The 22,055-nt window shown below is 38.1% G+C and overlaps 1 protein-coding gene across 11 annotated transcripts in view; it reads left to right on the top strand.

Moving 5' to 3' along the window:
- LOC128221341 (uncharacterized) overlaps positions 1-22,055 on the top strand; it is a 399,999-nt gene that overhangs the window by 360,692 nt on the left and 17,252 nt on the right. Inside the window, exons 1-2 of one of the 11 annotated variants that reach the window (XM_052929922.1) lie at positions 14,814-14,952; positions 16,573-16,639. The exons of 6 other annotated variants lie outside the window; for them this stretch is intronic. The gene's annotated coding sequence lies outside the window, so the exon portion shown is untranslated. Of the gene's footprint in view, positions 1-14,813; positions 14,953-15,216; positions 15,254-16,135; positions 16,181-16,300; positions 16,376-16,572; positions 16,640-22,055 lie in introns of those variants that run through there. 4 more of the 11 variants (XM_052929933.1, XM_052929931.1, XM_052929928.1 and 1 more) reach the window with 4 other exon arrangements.

The raw sequence follows: 22,055 nt of genomic DNA on the forward strand, positions 1-22,055 counted from the left end.
ACCTATACAATGTGATATTGCATGTATCGACCTTTATGATGTAATATGTGATCGACCTTTACGATGTGATATTGCATGTATCGACCGATAAGGTTTTATCTCATCAATCTATACGATGTGATATTGCATGTATCGAGCTTTATGATGTAATATCTTATCGACCTATACGATGGGATATTGCATGCATCAAGCTATATGATGTAATATCTCATCGACCTATACAATGAGATGTTGCATCGACCTATTCGATATGATATTGCATGTATCGACCTTTATGATGTACTATCACATCGACCTATACATTGTGTAATTGTATACATCGACCTATACGATGTGAAATTGCATAATTATATCGACCTATACGATGTAAAATTGCATATATCGACCTTTACGATGTAAAATTGTAAACATCGACCTATACGATGTGAAATTGCATATATCGGCCTATACGATGTTAAATTGCATATATCGACCTGTACGAAGTTTTATTGCATATAGAGACCTAAACGTTGTGTAAGTGTATACATCGGACTATATGAGTTGATACTGCATATATCGAGTTGGGCATTTTATTATTGTAGACATCGACCTATACATTATAATTACGTATACATACACTGATACATGATCCTATGCACTGTAGTATTAAAGACATCTATCAGAGTCTGTCACGAATCCTCATAAAATACACATATTAAATCAACGAAATCAGGTAATTTGTTTGTAAGCTACCCTTTTGTGAATTTTCAAATTTCATGGAAGAGTTAAATACAATTAATGAAAATATATCAAATTATATGATGACAAAGATTCTGTTCATCACATGCCTTTTTTCCTCAAACAAATCTGAAATAATTTGAAACAAAATAATATATATGTTATTCCGTTAATAAGTTGAATGAATACTAAGATAATACACAGTAAGACTTACAACATAATCACTATTCCTTTACTGACATTTTACTTTGTTTAGTTCAGCTTTTTTAGTTCACGGGTGAGGCGGTGCACATCCCATACCACGTCTAGATCCTAGCTTTGTCTCTGATTCCGGGTGAGGCGGTGCACGTCCCATACCACGTCTAGATCCTAGCTTTGTCTCTGATTCCGGGTGAGGCGCTACACGTCCCATACCACGTCTAGATCCTAGCCTTATCTCTCATTCCGGGTGAGGCGCTACACGTCCCATACCACGTCTAGATCCTAGCTTTGTCTCTGATTCCGGGTGAGGCGGTTCACGTTACATACCACGTTTGAAGCCTATCGTGTTATCGGTTCCATGGTGGAGCGTGACACGTGCCATACCACGTTCGCAGCATAGCTTTTTCTCAGTTCCTGGACGAGGCGATACACGTCCCATATCACGTTTGGAGCCTAGCTTTTTTTCGGCTCCCGGTAGTGGAGAGAACGTCCCATACCACGTTTGGAGCCTAGCTTTTTTTCGGTTCCCGGTAGTAGAGAGAACGTCCCATATCACGTTTGGAGCCTACCTAGCGTTTTCTCTTAAACTTGCCCAAAAACTTTAATCTGCCACAACTTGCCCTTAAGTTTTAACCTAAGTTGTTAAGTCAATCAGGGGCCATAATTTGTATTGACGATAATATAAAATTTAGCAACCTCATTATGTGATGGCTCTGAACATGGGTGACGTATTGTAAGTTAATTAATTGAGTTATTGCCAATCAATGCCAGACTCTTGCGGTGGGTATACCTTTAGATTACTAAATAGCTTCAATAACGGTTCTCACTATAAACTTCTTAATTTTCGTTTTGTTTAAGGCAACCTTAGTGTTTACTTGGCAAGGCTATTACTCATCAAACCATCCATCCATCCATCCATCCATCCATCAGGCAAGTAATTACGCATCCTCATTCGTCGAACAGTCGAGCTAAAAATACCTTGACCTTTATTCTTCGAAAACAGTCAAGCATGTACTTGTAAGTGAAACATACATACATACATAAATCCATACATTTTCATTTAGAATTGAGAGTAATTCCAATTAAACCTTCAACCCACCCATTATGGCACTTTTGAAACCGAACAATAAGGAACACACCAATATTTTGTTTAAATTTTGAACCCCCGGGTTGGGTTCTATGTTAAATTAGAACAGCCTTGAGCATATACACATTTTAAAGATATACTCGTGCATGATGATATAAATAATAATTACATTATTTATATTAATACAGATGCAAACACCATGGTGATGGTGATAAACAAGACATGGCGCATATACACAAAGTAACCAATGACACAGTTACGAAACTTACAAATACACAATGGTGGGGATAAAAACATGTGGAACCAGATGATATACACAACTATGGCGCATGTATACCAAGTTATCAACGACACATACATTCAATATAATCGTAACAGTTACGAAACATACAAATACACGATGATGGTGATGAAAACTTGTGGGTCCAAAGGGGAGAGGGGGTGTGGCACTCAAAATGTGCCTACTAGAATACTTCAAATGAGCTTGATGTGTTAATATGGCAGCAACCACCCAATATTTCACCAAAATGCACCATTTCTGACTATGATAGCAAAAGTCATATTCGGGGAGAACAAACACCGTCACGCCACATAAAGATATTATTTTATTTTTTTTATTTTGGAAGAGAGGTGATTGTTATTTGGCCACTAAAGCCATAAGTAACTGAAAATTGAAGTAGCAAACCTTTTCTCATGTGTGTTAGTAAGACTGCCCCATTTCCATTCTTCAAACATTTCTAGGTTTTATATCGGCTGATTTTGATGTAAGCACAGCAAGGGTCGATCTAGCCTAGGATCAGATTAATAAGAATCTCTTCTTGAATGACCATTGCAATTTTGCTATAATAATAAACATTTCTTAGCGGATATATTAAAACAAACCGTTTTACTAAACTTTTCCTTGTCTCACTGTTTTTTGACTTTCACCAAATGTAAAAATTCGGTACGGTTCCAGGTAATAATCGTTACTGAAACACGGAAGGTGTCATTAACGGTTGAAATAATTTCACTTTCCTAGTACCGATAGATGTTCCGTTAAATTCCCCTGCTTGTATAAATGTTTGCGTACCAGGTATTCGTCGACCACTTATAAGTGTCGTGAAAATGACGTCGTTGTGCACGTGCTCGACTTCCTCAGGCAACTATGTCTTTTTGGGCGAAATGAATGAAATTATCAATATAGCACAATACCCCATCCGATTGTCCATTTCTAAGAAGTGAGATATAGTGTAGGCTTTAAACTTTCTCCTCAATTATGTTTTAAAAAAAATACTTTGTGCATTAATCATTTGTCATTTTTTCATGTATTACTACAACCCACCTTTTATTATGCGTAAATTCTGTATATCTTTTATGTTTTATTGAAATAAATATTTTTCAAACCAACTTCTCTTACAGTTTTAATTTTTTTTTACCATGAATTATATACATAAAATATAACTGTAGAAGTTGAATAATTTGTATTTTATAACTTTAACAGCATTTTTATCAGAAGAAAAAAAGTTTGATTTTACAAGCGATATTTTGTTCATTCTTGCACTCACCTTTCCGGGGTCAATGTCAGCTCAAATGTGAGGAATTAGCGTGCAATGTTTCAATCTGTTGTTTGTTTTGAAGATTATCCCAATGAACAATACGCATATGTGTTGTTATGCTGTCCTACCAGTACATGAACGCAATGCACAAAGAGGAAACACAGCTACGACCACAAGTTGTTTTCACTCGGGATTAACAAAACAAACACTATCGGGAGACAATTATGAGCTTGCTTCTGATTTGGCAATCCTAAGTGAACATAGATGTGAGTTTAAGTGCTAGCGTGTAAGTTTGAAGACTTCAAGTTTATCTCTATGTCAAATTATAATATAGACCCATCTCATCAATACGGCTTATCAGGTTTATCAGGCGTAGGAGGGTTAATTCTCACAGATATTGCTATCTCGATGTTCATCATACGAGGCGTGCGAGGTGGTGAGTCTTGAGGAAGGACTCGGTTCAAACAGGCTAATAAACCCAACTTTGAAGAGTACGACAACACTACACATACATTCTACCATTGTTATAAAGACGCCAACTGTTTGTACGGATTCGGATTGAGGATTTACCTCCCCTGTTCTAATAATGGACTGTACGTGGAATCAACACCTTGATAGTCGAAATACCAAAACGACAGTGATATTTGCCATATCTGAGAGGAATCACTCCAATATCCTATTGTGCTACGTATTATTAAACCAGACTACCCGCTCTGCCCAGGAAAATGCATGTGGAGGATACCGAAGTATCGCCCTATAGGAACAAAACACTATTTGAAACGTTACGCGTTACATAGTATAGTAACCATTTCTACCAAATCAAGCCAAAGTTGAGATATAAGTATTGAGTTTGAATGACAAGGACAGCGCTAATGTACATTATCGCTCACTACAACTCTACCTCACCGAGGTGTACGATTTCTACAGCAACCCATGAAGCCGAGCATCGAAGTCGATACGGAATCCAAAAACACCCCAAAAGAAATTTATAAACTACACAAATGAGCAATATTAAGTGAGTTACTTCACATCATTATTGTTAAGTTCAAGACAAATATTTAACCCGTCAGCGTATTACATAAGAAAAATAACTAGTAACTTTACAACAAGTATTTCAGTATTAAGAGTTGTTCCCTTTAATTAATTTCACTACATCAAGAAAGACGACTTTTCTTATCTTAAAAACAGTCTCTGTAAACCTTCAAAATATTGTTCTCCCCTTAATCAATAAATGCTATTATTATCAGGTAAAGAATAATTATCAGAAATACGTCGATGTGAGTCTTGCGCATGCAAAAAATACCCGTAATATGCTCCCAAACCAGCAAACCAAAGCTTCAACGTTCTCAATAAGGAACTTAAGGGGATCGCATGTAACTATACCTACGTGAACCTATAATTAACGCGGAGTGGCAAATCTGAATTTTACTACACCAAGGGAACCTACACCTACTGCGATATGGCGATTCTGGTTTTAACAACACCAACAACGATACTGGAGCTACACCAGAGTAAACCGTAACAAATTGCCTTATCGTGATTCTGGATGTAACTTCACTAAATTGAGCCTACAACTACTGTAGCATGTCGATTGAGATTGTCACTACATCAAGTGATCTTACACATACTGCGGCATGGCGTTTCTGGATGTAACTACACTAAGTAAACCTACACCTACTGCGGCATGGCGTTTCTGGATGTAACTACACCAAGTGAACCTACACCTGTTGCGTTATGGTGATTCTGGATGTAACTACACCAATATAACCTATACCTTCTGTGTTATGGCGATTCTGAATGTAACAACACATAAGTGAACCTACATATACTGCGGCATGGCGAAACTGGATGTAACTACACCAAAGTGAACCTACATATACTGCGGCATGGCGATACTGGATGTAACTACACCAAAGTAAACCTACATATACTGCGGCATGGCGATACTGAATGTAACTACACCAAAGTGAACCTACATATACTGCGGCATGGCGATACTGAATGTAACTACACCAAAGTGAACCTACACATACTGCGGCATGAAGATTCTGAATGTTACTACACCAAAGTGAACTTACACATACTGCGGCATGGCGATACTGGATGTAACTACACCAAAGTAAACCTACATATACTGCGGCATGGCGATACTGGATGTTACTACACCAAAGTGAACTTACACATACTGCGGCATGGCGATACTGAATGTAACTACACCAAAGTAAACCTACATATACTGCGGCATGGCGATACTGAATGTAACTACACCAAAATAAACCTACACATACTGCGGCATGACGATTCTGAAAGTTACTACACCAAAGTGAACTTACACATACTGCGGCATGGCGATACTGGATGTAACTACACCAAAGTGAACTTACATATACTGCGGCATGGCGATACTGAATGTAACTACACCAAAGTGAACCTACATATACTGCGGCATGGCGATACTGAATGTAACTACACCAAAGTGAACCTACATATACTGCGGCATGGCGATACTGAATGTAACTACACCAAAGTGAACCTACACATACTGCGGCATGAAGATTCTGAATGTAACTACACCAAAGTGAACTTACACATACTGCGGCATGGCGATACTGGATGTAACTACACCAAAGTAAACCTACATATACTGCGGCATGGCGATACTGGATGTAACTACACCAAAGTGAACGTACATATGCTGCGGCATGGCGATACTGAATGTAACTACACCAAAGTGAACCTACATATACTGCGGCATGGCGATTCTAAATGTAACTACACCAAAGTGAACCTTCATATACTGCGACATGGCGATACTGGATGTAACTACACCAAAGTGAACCTACATATACTGCTGCATGGTGATACTGGATGTAACTACACCAATATAACCTATACCTGCTGTGTTATGGCGATTCTTAATGTAACTACACCAAAGTGAACCTACATATACGGCGGCATGGTGATACTGGATGTAACTACACCAAGTGAACCTACATATACTGCGGCATGGCGATTCTGGATGTTACTACACTAAGTGAACCTACACCTACTGCGTTATGGTGATTCTGGATGTAACTTCACCAATATAACCTATACCTTCTGTGTTATGGCGATTCTGAATGTAACAGCACCAAGTGAACCTACACCTACTGTGGCATGGCGATACTGGATGTAACTACACCAAAATGAACCTGCACATACTGCGGCATGGCGATACTGGATGTTACTACACCAAAGTGAACCTACACATACTGTGGCATGGCGATTCTGGATGTAACTACACCAAAGTGAACCTAAACATACTGCGGCATGGCGATACTGGATGTAACTACACCACAGTTAACCTACACATACTGCGGCATGGCGATACTGGATGTAACTACACCAAAGTGAACCTACACATACTGCGGCATGGCGATACTGGATATTACTACACCAAGAGAATCTACACATACTGCGGCATGGCGATTCTGGATGTTACTAGACCAAAGTGAATCTACACCTACTGCGGCATGGCGATACTGGATGTAACTACACCAAAGTGAACCTACACATACTGCGGCATGGCGATACTGGATATTACTACACCAAGTGAACCTACACCTACTGCGGCATGGCGATTCTGGATGTAACTACACCAATATAACCATTACCTTCTGCGTTATGGCAATTCTGAATGTAACTACACCAAAGTGAACCTACACATACTGCGGCATGGCGATACTGGATGTAACTACACCAAAGTGAACCTACACCTACTGCGGCATGGCGATACTGGATGTAACTACTCCAAAGTGAACCTACACATACTGCGGCATGGCGATACTGGATGTAACTACAGCAAAGTGAACTTACATATACTGCGGCATTTCGATTCTGAATATAACTACACCAAAGTGAACCTACACATACTGCTGCATGGCGATACTGGATGTAACTACACCAAAGTGAACCTACACATACTGCGGCATAGCGATTCTGAATGTAACTACACCAAAGTGAACTTACACCTACTGCGGCATGTCGATTTTGGATGTGACTACACCAAAGTGAACCTACATATACTGCGGCATGGCGATTCTGGATGTAACTACACCAAAGTGAACCTACACATACTGCGGCATGGCGATACTGGATGTAACTACACCAAAGTGAACCTGCATATACTGCGGCATGGCGTTTCGGAATGTAACTACACCAAGTGAACCTACACCTACTGCGGCATGGCGATTCTGGATGTAACTACACCAAAGTGAACCTACATATACTGCGGCATGGCGATACTGGATGTAACTACACCAAAGTGAACCTACATATACTGCGGCATGGCGATTCTGGATGTAACTACACCAAGTGAACCTACACCTACTGCGGCATGGCGATTCTGGATGTAACTACACCAAGTGAACCTACACCTACTGTGGCATGGCGATTCTGAATGTAACTACACCAAAGTGAACCTACACATACTGCGGCATGGCGATTCTGGATGTAACTACACCAAAGTGAACCTACATATACTGCGGCATGGCGATACTGGATGTAACTACACCAAAGCGAACCTACATATACTGCGGCATGGCGATTCTGAATGTAACTACACCAAAGTGAACCTTCATATACTGCGACATGGCGATACTGGATGTAACTACACCAATTGATCCTACACCTACTGTGGCATGGCGATTCTGAATGTAACTTCACCAAAGTGAACCTACACATACTGCGGCATGGCGATACTGGATGTAACTACACCAAAGTGAACCTACACATACTGCGGCATGGCGATACTGGATGTAACTACACCAAAGTAAACCTTCACCTACTGATAATTGCAACATGTAAGCAAGTTGTCCAAGCTATAGTTAGTTAAAATTATTGTCTAAGTATAAACATGTTAACACCTAATTAATTCAGAAGGTAATCTACTAAATCACACACTCATAGACGGTAATTTCTAGAAAATATTATTTATCGTTGGATATGTATCAAACAATATATTTATAAAACGTTGCATAGACGTTTTGGAATAATTCGTCAATATTTGTTGTATGGTTCCATTACCCATGCCCAACCGCTCAATCAGCTTCATGACCATCAATGGTCTGACGACATCAAGCGCGTCACGGGATGACGTCCTGGTCGTCGCGACATGCTTTAACCAGTGTTTTCTTCTAAACGGTTTTGTAATAGCAATATTCTACGTTACACCCTCGTTCATGAGAATATTATAAACCAATCCCATTCCAATTGTCACTACGTTGCCATGCTGTGTTTTTTTTTAAATATTTTTGTCAACTTTATTCCTTAAATAATATCATTTGTACATTTCGTTATAAATTATGTAAACAAAAAGTAGGTCTGAAAGTGCATGTTTTTTATATGTTGTGTATTGTTTTAAGACGACGCTTACATGCAAGATTTGTAATATGCTGATGGTGGTCTATAACGTGAAACAATTTAGCGAATTTTATTGTGCATTATTTCAGAAACTGCATTTCTACCTTATCAGGTTATTTACAATCATGTTTAATACATCGAGATGACAAGGGCTCGGGCTCAGACAGTTTTTTTCATTATTTTACAGGGCTAATTGTGGCTCATCTTCGTGTAATTTGACTGTACAAGATTGTGGTGAGGTGAAATTATTAGCAGAATTCTGTACAAACTGCAAAGTAAAACTGCGCCTCAATAAACTTGAAAGCTTCCAAGAAAATGGCTGTTGTCTCGAAATCTAATTCTACAGACACGTGGCGGGACACAGGAGTTATGAACATGTATATGTGTAAAGTTGCATATAGCATTTTACTACACTTTAACATTGTTTATAAAACATTTGTTTAACAAGCTATGTGCATTTACGACAACGTTTCTTTGGAAAAATCTGCGAGGGGTGTGCGTATGTATACTGCAGTATGCCTTGGCATGCAAATCAATTTTGGTTACACGCAATTGACTTAAAGCAGTATTTCTAATTAGAGGCTAAGTGGGGTGTGTATCAACTAGCGGATAAGATTACTCTAATATGTCAATATCCGAGAAACAATATGAATAAAAAGCACTTAAATGGACTATTTAAGACTAAAGTAGCTACATTTTTCCTATGGAAAGACACCAAGCCCCTTATATCGTCATTAAATCCTGAGTTTCACCATAGGAGTGATTTGTATCGATTTGTGTGACACAGATGAATCACACACACACACACACACACACACACACACACACACACACACACACGCAAGCACGCACGCACATACACGCACGCACGCACACACGCACACCCACACACACACACACGCACGCACGCACGCACGCACGCACGCAAGTACGCACACACATACACGCACGCACGCACACACACACGCACACACACGCGCGCGCACGCAAGCACGCACGAACATACACGCACGCACATACATACACGCACGCACGCACACACACACGCACACACTCACACACACACACACACACACTTCCTTGAGCGTGACAGAATATTATTGATGCACCGGCTTTGGAATCAGGATAAGCAACAGCTAACCGTATAACTAAAAGCGTTTTAGTCAAAACCACCTGGTATTCATACGCATCAGTTCGAAACGATCACTAAGAACGTATAAAATCCGTGACAACTTATGCCGTGAACATGTTTTCTCAGTTAGGATTGGTGTGAGGAGACTAGGCGTTTCCATATTCTTTTCATATATTTGAAATTTAGACTGTAAAAAGTTGTTTTGTATTTTGTTTTAAACGACTTTTTTCATAAAAAAAAGTATGGGTGGGTTAGCGTCCCCTTGCGTACCGAATTCTCCTTAATTCTCTACTAGTACCTGCTTAAAAGGTACGTAATAATGCAAATTTAAGTTTCGCATACAGTTCATTTGAGTCTCAATCAAAATGCCGCTAATTTAAAAAAAGGTTTTGTGGTTTTTCATGACATGTTCTTCGACATCGATACCATATTAAGATAATCATTATAGTTTAGAATATTTGTATCTGATTGGAATTGCACAGTTTCCGTTCATTAAGAGATAAAACGCTTCAACCTATTTATTTTCCTGTTTTCACATAAGGAAGCCAATCCTGTAGATCTTCTTACAAAACAAAACAATCGTCTGTCTCATCGTTTACCGACCACAAATCATACAAAACAAAAATGTTTTCCTTTTGATGTACTATATCTGGCTATTTCATCTAGTTTTCAAATACCTGAAGCGGTGTTTATGTGGCAGGCCTATGATCTTAATTGTTCTCAGTAGGTCAATTTCCTTAAACAAATTGTTTTCCGCATAATTATGTATATCCATTGTTTTTGTTTTTAATTTTGCACTTATCCGCCAAATTTTGAAAGGTTTTAGGTAAAAATTGTGATCCATTTCAGAGTACATAGCCTACATTACATACACCATAACAGCAATGTCTTGTTCCATCAGAATGATGTTTAAAGACGTAGGCTCGAATACCAATATCCATAAACGCCTTATTACTTGCTTAATGTTGTTAACAGGTTGTCGACGCTGTGCTTTCACTCGATATGGTTTCCTTGGCCCCGTATACCCCATATCGGGTCACCTACTAATCCCGTATATTATAATATCAAATAAGCGCTTATGTATACAATTAGTGATTCAATATATGATTTCAGTAACCATAATTTTACAAGAGCCAAGTGGTATATCCTATATGGTACTCATGGTAGCTTACGTTATGTCAAACAGTCGAAGAAAAGGTTCTCGCGGATATGAAATATATTGTTACATTTTATACATAAAAAAGTGATTAACAACTGGTTAAATGTTATTTTAACTTGTTTTACTTATTCTTATTCAATAAAGATGTTAAGCATTGGGTTGCCACTAAGGTAAAAAAAAAAAAATCATAGAAATGGATGTTAGCATTTTTCAAAAGTACATATTTCTTAAATACTTAACTGATTTTCTTTACAAGTTCGTAAGATTTTATAAAATATTTCATATTTTTAAATTATTCGATTCTTTGTTAGTACATGTGAGACTTCACGAAAACGCAAATATGCGCTTAAGCAATAAGGCTATACTTTTTTGTCATGGCCTCAATGGAATGCTGTGTGTGTTAAACAATGCGGTTATTTTGTATGAGTGATTATGTGATTGCATGACGTTATGGAATGTTTTAAAGTAATACAATATCCAAAAATCGTACAGCCTTTGAAAAATAAATCGGACAACTGTAAGACATTCCTGTTTTGTAAATGAAAATAAGTGGATGGTAAAAAACATAATATCTAGTTTTATTTTTTCAAGTGCTACTGCTGTCAAACTCCACGCCCTCATTTGTTTAGTTCATCCTTTTCAAACCTTTAAAGATTAATGGCGATGTTACAAATATCCTGATATTTTATACGTATTAAGTTTATTTTATCAGCTAAACCAAGTTATTGTCTTTGAAAGTTTCAGAAAAAATTAATATATAATGTGTTTCTGGTCCTGAGGGAACAATCCGATATCGGTAACAAGGTTTGTCGAGTTACCGGTCGCGCATCGCACCCGATTTTCGGATTTAGAAGACTCAGCGTATTTTTGCTTGGTGTCATTAGCAGTATTATCAAAACATTGGTGTTTTTTAATTCCAACACAATAAATAGTAGTCCTACAGTTCGTATTTGTAGCGTATTATTGAAAATGAGATCTTAGTTCATAAACTTAGTTTAACGGTTCCAAAATTCTTGAACTCCTTTTCCGATTAAAGCACTATGCAAATTTACGTCCTAATTTAGAACTACGAACACTTTTGACATTGATCATGCTGTCCTGCTATTACCCCTTCGCATGACCGGATGAAGTTGTTGATCTCCGGCAGTTGCGCACGTGTGGAGTACCAAATACGAGTTGAATACAATAATGTGCTATGATTGTAAACAATTATTTTATCAATATTTTTGTTTTTTAATCATAAATGAGATTCTATATTATTCAATGATTCATTTAGTAGCCTGTATACAATGTATTCATCGATAAGACCCTATGGTTTTTGATAGAGCTCAACTGCGAAAGTGCAACAAATGTGACATGCAAACATAGCTGCCGTGTTGACATCTATGAACATATGATATTTATTTGCCAACGAATTTCTTTATTATAGTTTGCAGCTAAGTTAAGGAATTTATATAATCATTTTTTGTTGATTTTGGATTTGAGCACCACGAAAACAAGATGCTACCTTTTTAAAAGTACTGACCAGCTTGAATGTTAATGGTGGGTGTAGAAAGATTAATTGTCTTGGAGCGGTTGAGGTCTGCTTGTGGGAGAGTTGATCAATCTGTGTGTTTTTCATGTATATCTTTTTACGGGCTTTATTCGAACCGTAACCCAATCGACACAAGATTGTGACATTTGATATAATATGTATAAGATGTATGAAATGTTGTAAATGGGCACATTGATTTCAATATTCAAAAAAATAATTTTGTTTTTCATAAAATCATTGACTATTTATAAATACTAATTACTACTATGAAAAGGGTTTTACCCAGAAATTGAGGTATTTGATTCAATAGTGTGTGTTGTTTAGGAACAATAACGCCTTTGCCTAATTTTGAAAAAAAAATCAGCTCTAAAATAAAAGAGTTTTTGCATGCCCCCGTAACACATATCAAGCTCTTCATTTAATTGTGTAACATGTGAATGAGTTGAAACCTCGTGACATTGGCCACCCTTGACATATTTGAGTAAGGTTGGTGGCCACCACGCCGTACAAGAGGGTTTCCTCCGAGTACTCCATTGCCCCCAAGGGTATAGACCCTACTCTCGGGAATAAAAAGTAAAAAAATAAGACAAGTCTGTGTACGCCTTTAACATACTGCATTTTCTGAAATACTACAGCTCGACCCCTTTGTGCTAAGTTTGTGTTTTGCACTGCTATCACATTTTTTAAGAAGTGGCGAAAATGTATAACCCGATGTTACATAAAAGTAAACGAAACTCTCAAATAACAAAGTTGAACTCTTATTTCAGAATAAGAGGATTTTAATTTAAACATTCTTATATGTTAAATAAATTCAAATCTACCTATACTGATTTATTTCGTTTAAGGAAAACAGAGTTAAACAACACTGTTTTCATGAATTATTATTTGAAATAAACTACTTTACGTCACTTTTTGTAAACAACTAAGTCGAGATCTTAATCATAATTTACGGGTGTGTAGTAAATGTAAGTATGAGGCTCTACCTCATTGTTAAAAGCACGTTGTATTGTTCCTTAATTAACCTAATCATATTTAGATTACAATACTAAATACAATACTAACTCGAACTACGGTGGTTTATTTTAGCTATTTACCGACATAGTTTTACTTCGTTTATAAACTCTTTTATAGTTAAAACTTTGAAACTAACAGTTGACACTTCCCTTTTCAGATAGCGTGATTATCGTCTGTTATTTGTTCGAAGTATCATCATCCTTTAAGGAAATAAAAACTATTATTTGGAATAAAACTTACAACAAATGATAAAATCAGAATGCTTTTTTGCTGAATATTTATTAAAATATCCTAGCGTGTGTTTATTATAACCGCCCCAAAACACATCATAACTGGTATGTGATGCTATTACAGTGTATGTATTGTATTTTACATAATCTTATTGCATACTCAATATCAGTATTGCGAATGTATACAGCCTTGTTTACGTTTTTTGCTTAAACATACGACATTGACGATAACATCTCGCAAGGGAAGCAGTGAAACTATTGTTGTTATAACTAGCTACCCACACAATTTGTTGGTTTTGTTTAATTGGTTTGTATTTGAATGTATAGTGTGTATGTCATGGTGTTTACAAAAAAAAACCATATAATTAAACTTAAATTCAAACTTGGAAACTAAATAAGTTCTATCCAATTCATTTCATCCGATATTAAGCAAAAGCATTCATATAACTGTTCATTAGACTTTATAAAGTTTCATTTGAGTTAGCATCGAACGAAAGTTTCCTACCAAAAACCTTTATTTTAGAATGTGTAGTTAGAGGACAAAGAATATCCTTTATCTTATAAAAATAGTTGCAATGAGTTTATATTAACGTTTTTTGTAATATCGCTTTATAAATGATAATTTATGATTTTGAGTCAGGAACCTTACTGTTATTATAGCAATCAGGGTCTTCATCTGTGTCGAGGACACACTGCGCCTGTTTGCACTCATGTCCTTCATAGAAAAAATGCTTTTCTGAAAACCAGACAAGGAAAACTATTTAGTTTCTTAAGATCTTCAACGAGCCATGCAGACTGACGCCTTTATATTGAACATGCCCGGGTTTATTCATTAATGCCATGCGGAAAAGACGACCACAGCTGGTTAGTATCTTAGACAAACGGAGAGTTAAGGTGGCGCATGCTGGATTACTTGTTTATGTTAAGCGGAAACATCTATAAAGTAAGTTAATTGTTTATTTTGTGTTATTTCAATGGTAGTGCTAAAATAGGAATCACAAACATTGAATATCTGTTTGCATAAATCTACTACTGTTTAGATTTTTTTTTAAAACTTCACATTAGGTGTTTGCAAACTAAACCTTGGATTTATAAATGCTTTAAGTGGAACTTAACCATGCTGGCAGTTTAATAACGCGCTTTATGGAATTGCGAAATCGCGCTAGAGCATTTTTACTACATGAACGCACAAAACATTTATTAAATAATACATTGTATGAGGCTAAAGTGATGGGACTGTTCTGGTAAGATTTTACAGAAACCATGTTTGGTTCTCGTGACTAATGGACTCGTATGTTTTAAACATTGTTATGTATAGTTATTTTAGTCTTCCAAATGTATTTATCTGGCGTCGCGACCCATTTAACACTGCAATATAATCTTGAAAAACAATCGGAAAATCGTTTTAGGATGTTTTTTGAGAACATTTTACTTTTTTTGGCACGTTTGACTTAATATTCAATAGTTGGCCTATCTTTTTTTTCCATTATAATATTGTAGTATATGCTTCAGACATCACTTGCTATTACTTAGTTAAGACCTATTTCTTTGTTTTGTAATTGAGAACCAACTAAACCTAGAAATAACAAAATCAAAAATATAATTTAAAATAATTTGATAGGGAACCCCATAGCTTTCACAGCCAATGCAGCGGTTTCGTAATTAAGTTAAATGTAATGAATATGTGTTTTAAAAAAATGGTACATTTGAGTAATAGTACATTGAGCTATTGCGTCTGAGGATATTCAAATGATAATGAAAACAGGAGCTCAATTTATAACTGTTCATAGACTCATTTCATAACGTTTTCTATTAGCTAACTTTTTACTTTACAGCGGCTAAAATTGTTTGCAAAGGTTTGACGCCTACATTCGTATTTTTTTCTTTTATATAGGTGGTAAAAAGTATAATACACATATTACTACTTTAAACCAAAAATGTCACCGCATGAAAACATTACAATGGAAAAAAGTATTACAAACGACTGCCAAACAAACAGTTATTAATTCTTATTAATCCCTTTATATTAATCAAACGTAATATTGATAATGTTCACTTCCATTTTTTATAAAATGTTTTCTGGACGCATTCGTGTGCAGGAATCGCCCGTGTGATCACCATGATGACGAAGTCGCTATATTTAGGAACTAAACACATTATTGGTCGTGAGGGTAAACCATTGTCTCTAATCTATTATTCAAAGAGCGTTCTGCACTTTTTAAAAGTTTTGAATTTGTAAAATACTAAAGATCGTGTGTGCTTTTATGGATTTACGCTATCAGTTGCCTTACCGGTGTGCTATAAGCAGTTTTCATTATTCTTTACACTGACAGTGGCAAATGCGTTGATTCTCATTTTAAACGATGGTATGTAATCACGTCTGCACGGGGAACGTAAACATCTCTTGTTATAAAACGTAACTAATCATTTGATGCTATAACCTTAGAAAAGTTTTAACTTTCAAGTATGTGGATACATTGTCGAAGAATCATAATATATCACAAATTGTGTCTTATAGGGTGTTAAACATTCAAATAAATGTATATTTTCAATTCATTTTCAGGGTCAAGGTCGATTCTTTCCAAAGGAGCTTGACTTTACCCAGCAGAGGCCACTGACAACTATTTAAGGTGAGCTAGGGGCAGCTGGTGGTTTAGAAGGGCGAATTTACGTCAACGCCAGTTTATATTACACTTGTAAAATATAAGTAAATATGGTTGTATTATACTCGAAATGAGGGACTTCATGTGATCCTTTATTACAATCTACTCAACTAATTTAATTTGTAAAGATACAATTTATTGATTGACTTAAAATCTCGCTACGACAAAGCTTTCACTCGATTTTTTCAACATTGTGAATGAAAAGGTTAATTAAAAATAAGGAAACATTCTTCCTGAAATCGAGGGATGTAGAAGAAGTAAGTAATAACAACATTGGTTAGGTTTCACGTTTTATTCGTGGCCTAAATGCGAATGAGAGGTAACAAACAGTGACCGGTGATCATTTATGCGCATGTGGTTACTGTCACGTGTTATACGTGGCCTCAATGCGCATGAGAGATAACAAACAGTGACCGGTGATCATTTATGCACATTTGGTTACTGTCACGTGTTATACGTGGCCTCAATGTGCATGAGAGATAACAAACAGTGGAGAGTGATCATTTATGCGCATGTGGTTACTGTCACGTGTTATACGTGGCCTCAATGCGCATGATAGATAACAAACAGTGGCCGGTGATCATTTATGCGCATGTGGTTACTGTCACGTGTTATACGTGGCCTCAATGCGCATGAGAGATAACAAACAGTGGAGAATGGTCATTTATGCGCATGTGGTTACTGTCACATGTTATACGTGGCCTCAATGCGCAAGAGAGGTAACAAACAGTGGCCGGTGATCATTTATGCGCATGTGGTTACTGTCACGTGTTATACGTGGCCTCAATGCGCATGAGAGGTAACAAACAGTGACCGGTGATCATTTATGAGCATGTAGTTACTGTCACGTGTTATACGTGGCCTCAATGCGCATGAGAGATAACAAACAGTGGAGATTGGTCATTTATGCGCATGTGGTTACTGTCACGTGTTATACGTGGCCTCAATGCGCAAGAGAGGTAACAAACAGTGGCCGGTGATCATTTATGCGCATGTGGTTACTGTCACGTGTTATACGTGGCCTCAATGCGCATGAGAGGTAACAAACAGTGGCCGGTGATCATTCATGGGCATGTGGTTACTGTCACGTGTTATACGTGGCCTCAATGCGCAAGAGAGGTAACAAACAGTGGCCGGTGATCATTTATGCGCATGTGGTTACTGTCACGTGTTATACGTGGCCTCAATGCGCATGAGAGGTAACAAACAGTGGCCGGCGATCATTTATGGGCATGTGGTTACTGTCACGTGTTATACGTGGCCTAAATGCGCATGGGAGATAACAAACAGTGACCGGTGATCATTTATGGGCATGTGGTTACTGTCACGTGTTATTATTATTATTATTATTATTATTATATACCGTATTTATATAGCACTCTTTTCATTCGTCATGAACGTTCAAAAGTGCTTTACAAAGAAATAAATATATCACATACATGTATATGACAAACAATTTAAAATAAGTTACAGCTCCTCTCGCCATATTTCACTGTTCGACTTGATGGGACGACCAATGTTAGTGATTGATTTTTAGATCGTAGATTCCTGGATGGTATGTACGTTTGTAACATGTCCGTTAAGTAGCCAGGACCTTGGCCGTTTAGAGCCTTGAATGTTATTATATATTATACGTGGCCTAAATGCGCATGAGAGGTAACAAACAGTGCCCGGTGATCATTTATGCGCATGTGGTTACTGTCACGTGTTATACGTGGCCTCAATGCGCATGAGAGATAACAAACAGTGGCCGGCGATCATTTATGCGCATGTGGTTACTGTCACGTGTTATATGTGGCCTCAATGCGCATGAGAGATAACAAACAGTGACCGGTGATCATTTATGCGCATGTGGTTACTGTCACGTGTTATACGTGGCCTCAATGCGCATGAGAGATAACAAACAGTGACCGGTGATCATTTATGCGCATGTGGTTACTGTCACGTGTTATACGTGGCCTCAATGCGTATGAGAGATAACAAACAGTGGCCGGTGATCATTTATGCGCATGTGGCTACTGTCACGTGTTATACGTGGCCTCAATGCGCATGAGCGATCACAAACTGTGGAGAGTGAACAAAAAATGCGCATTTGGTTACGTTTCACGCGTAATTGGTGGCCTAAATGCGCATGAGAGGAAACATTTATAAAAAAATATATTAAAATGTCTTAATTAGGTGATTTCAAATAGGCCCAGTTATTTGTCCGAGGTCAGCCTTATTAGCCTGAGACGGAATTAATAATTGTAAAACATTTTTTTTTTTTATTAATCCTCATATATGGCTTGGTCAATACTGTCTATATTCGCCGAAGGTTTTATAAAAAGGCTGTCTCTGTTACATTTCAGACTAAACTGCATTAACAATGTAAACATGAACTAGCATTAGGTGTAATATTATATTAGTGTTCGTATCAAATGTATTTGTTTTACGTTGTAAATAAGGTAAAAAAATAGTTCAGTGTGCATGCATCGATGACATTACCATTCATTAACAATGTGCATATCAAATAACGGCCTCCTCGAGTGAGATCATGGTCGCATATTTCTGTTTGTTATTGTTAAAATAACTTTCGTAAAATTATATGAATTAGCTAAAAAAACAACTTATTAACTTTCTACAAATATTTTTATGCATTGTCTTTCTCAGAAAAAAACAAGCAACCGATTGTATAAGTGCTAGAAGCCTCAGGGAAAGCATACACTATTAAAACAACTTTTCTTCCCATGATAAATATCAGTAAGACCGCCCCCCCCCCCCCCCTCAAAAAAAAAAGAAAGAAAAAAGATAAAAGAACAAAAACAACAACAAAAAACAAACAGCAAACAAAAGAAACACCTGTTTAAGTGTATTTGGTTTAGGAAATTATTGACTTCACTCTTTTTTGGCACTTTAGACTACACATTGAATGAATGACTTTTCTACCTCCTTCCACGTTTGTGAAACATGCACCAGACGACACTTCCTTGTACTCTGTTAAGGCAAACTTCCATTGTTTAGACAGGGACTCGATACAAGTTGAACAAAAACAACCAATATCACATCTTGATAAGACCTTAATCGAATACTGAATATAAGTTCTGACGTGAGCCTACTATTGGATAAACATTGATAAAATAATGACAATGGATATAATTAAGATATAATAACTGTTCGTTCAACCATCTGAAAATGTTCAGGTGAAAGTGTTTTATTTTCAATATAGTAACAAACATACAAAAGGCATCAGTTTGCTGGCAATATTAATAGGAGCTTACTTGTGCATACTCCAGTAAGTCTGAGCTTACTATTTAAAGTCCATTTATAGGGGCATATCTAGCCATAATTAAATGGGCTTATAACCGTAAGATCCTTATCAGGGGCGTACTCAAGTGCGACGGGCATACTCCAGTGGGTCCGGGCTTAAAACCTATTATCAGGGGCGTACTCAGGAATGACCCAGTGCGCCTGGGCTTACAATCTTAACCCTTAAAAGGGGCTTACTCAGGCATACTCAATTGCGTCCGGGCTTTTAACCTTAACTGCTTATCAGGGGTGTACTCAGGCAACCTCTAGTGCGTTCGGACTTATAACATTAACAACTAAACAGGTGCGTGCTCAGGCAGATTCTAGTTCGCCCGGGCTTATAACCTTTATCGCTAATCAGGGGCGTACTCAGGCATACCCAAGTGCGCCCGGGCTCACAACCTTAACCCCTTAACAGGGGTTTACTCAGGCATGCTTAAGTGATCCCGTGCTAACAATCTTAAGTCCATTATCAGGGGCGTACTCAAGCATACTCAAGTGCGTCCGGGCTTACAAACTTAACCCCTTAATAAAATGGGGCGTACTTAGGCATACTTTAGTGCGTCCGGGCTTTCGACCTTAACCAATTATGAGGGGCTTACTCAGGCATACTCATGCACGTTCGGGCGTACAAATATATCCCCTTAATAATCAGGGGCGTACTAAGGCATACTCAAGTGCGCCCGGGCTTACAACCTTAACCCCTTAACATGGGCTTACTTAGGCATACTCAAGTGAGTCCGGGCTTGCAATATTAACCCCTTAGCAGGGGCATATTCAAGCATACTCTAGTGCGTCCGGGCTAACATTCTTAACCCATTATCAGGAGCTTAATTAGGCATACCCATGTGCGTCCAGGCTTACAACCTTAAGTCTACAATCAGGGCTTACTCGGGCATACTCAAGTGCGTCCGGGCTTGCAATCTTAACTCGTCAACAGAGGCGTACTCAGGCATACTCTAGTGCGTCCGGGCTTGCAGCCTTAAACCCTTAAAAGGGGCGTACTCATGCATACTCTAGTAGGCCCGGGCTTATAACCTTTATCCCTAATTAGGGGCGTCCTCAGGCATACTCTAGTGCGCCAAGGCATACATCATTAACCCCTTTACTTGGGCGCACTAAGGCTTACTCAAGTGCATCCGGGCTTACAACCTTTAGTCCATTATCAGGGGCTTACTAAAACATACTTAAGTGCGTCCGGGCTTACGAACTTAACACCTTAATAAACAGGGGCGTATTTAGGCATACTCAAGTGCGTCCGGGCTTAAGACCTAAACCCATTATCAGGGGCTTTATCAGGCATACTAAAGTGTGTTCGGCTTACAAATCTAACCCCTAAATAAACAGATGCTTACTTAGGCATACTCAAGTGCGTCCGGGCTTACAACCTTAACCCATTATCAGTGGCTTACTCAGGCATACTCAAGTGCACACGAGCTTACAACTTTAAGTCCATTAACATGGGCGTACTCCGGCATACTCAAGTGCGTCCAGACTAACAAACCTAACCCATTAATACACAGGGGCGAACTTAGGCGTCCATGCTTACGACCTTAACCAATTATGAGGGGCTTACTCACGCATACTCATGAACGTTCGGGCGTACAAACCTATCCCCGTAATAATCAGGGGCGTTCTTAGGCATACTCAAGTGCGCCCGGGCTTACAACCTTAACCCCTTAACATGGGCTTACTGAGGCATACTCAAGTGCGTCCGGGCTTGCAATATGAACCCTTATCAGGGGAATACTCAAGCATACTCTAATGCGTCAGGGCTTACAATTTTAACCCATTATCAGGGGCTTACTCAGGCATACTCATGTACGTCCGGGCGTACAAACCTATCCCCTTAATATTCAGGGGCGTACTTAGGCATACTCAAGTGCGCCCGTGCTTACAACCTTAACCCCTTAACATGGGCTTACTGAGGCACACTCAAGTGCGTCCGGGCTTGCAATATTAACCCCTTAACTGGGGCATACTCAAGCAAACTCTAGAGCGTCAGGGCTTACAATCTTAACCAATTATCAGGGACTTACTTAGGCATACTCAAGTGCGTCCGGGTTTGCAATCCTAACCCCTTAAAAGGGGCATACTC

Source organism: Mya arenaria, chromosome 16 (genome assembly GCF_026914265.1).
Source record: "Mya arenaria isolate MELC-2E11 chromosome 16, ASM2691426v1".
Classification (NCBI taxonomy): Eukaryota; Metazoa; Mollusca; class Bivalvia; order Myida; family Myidae; genus Mya; species Mya arenaria.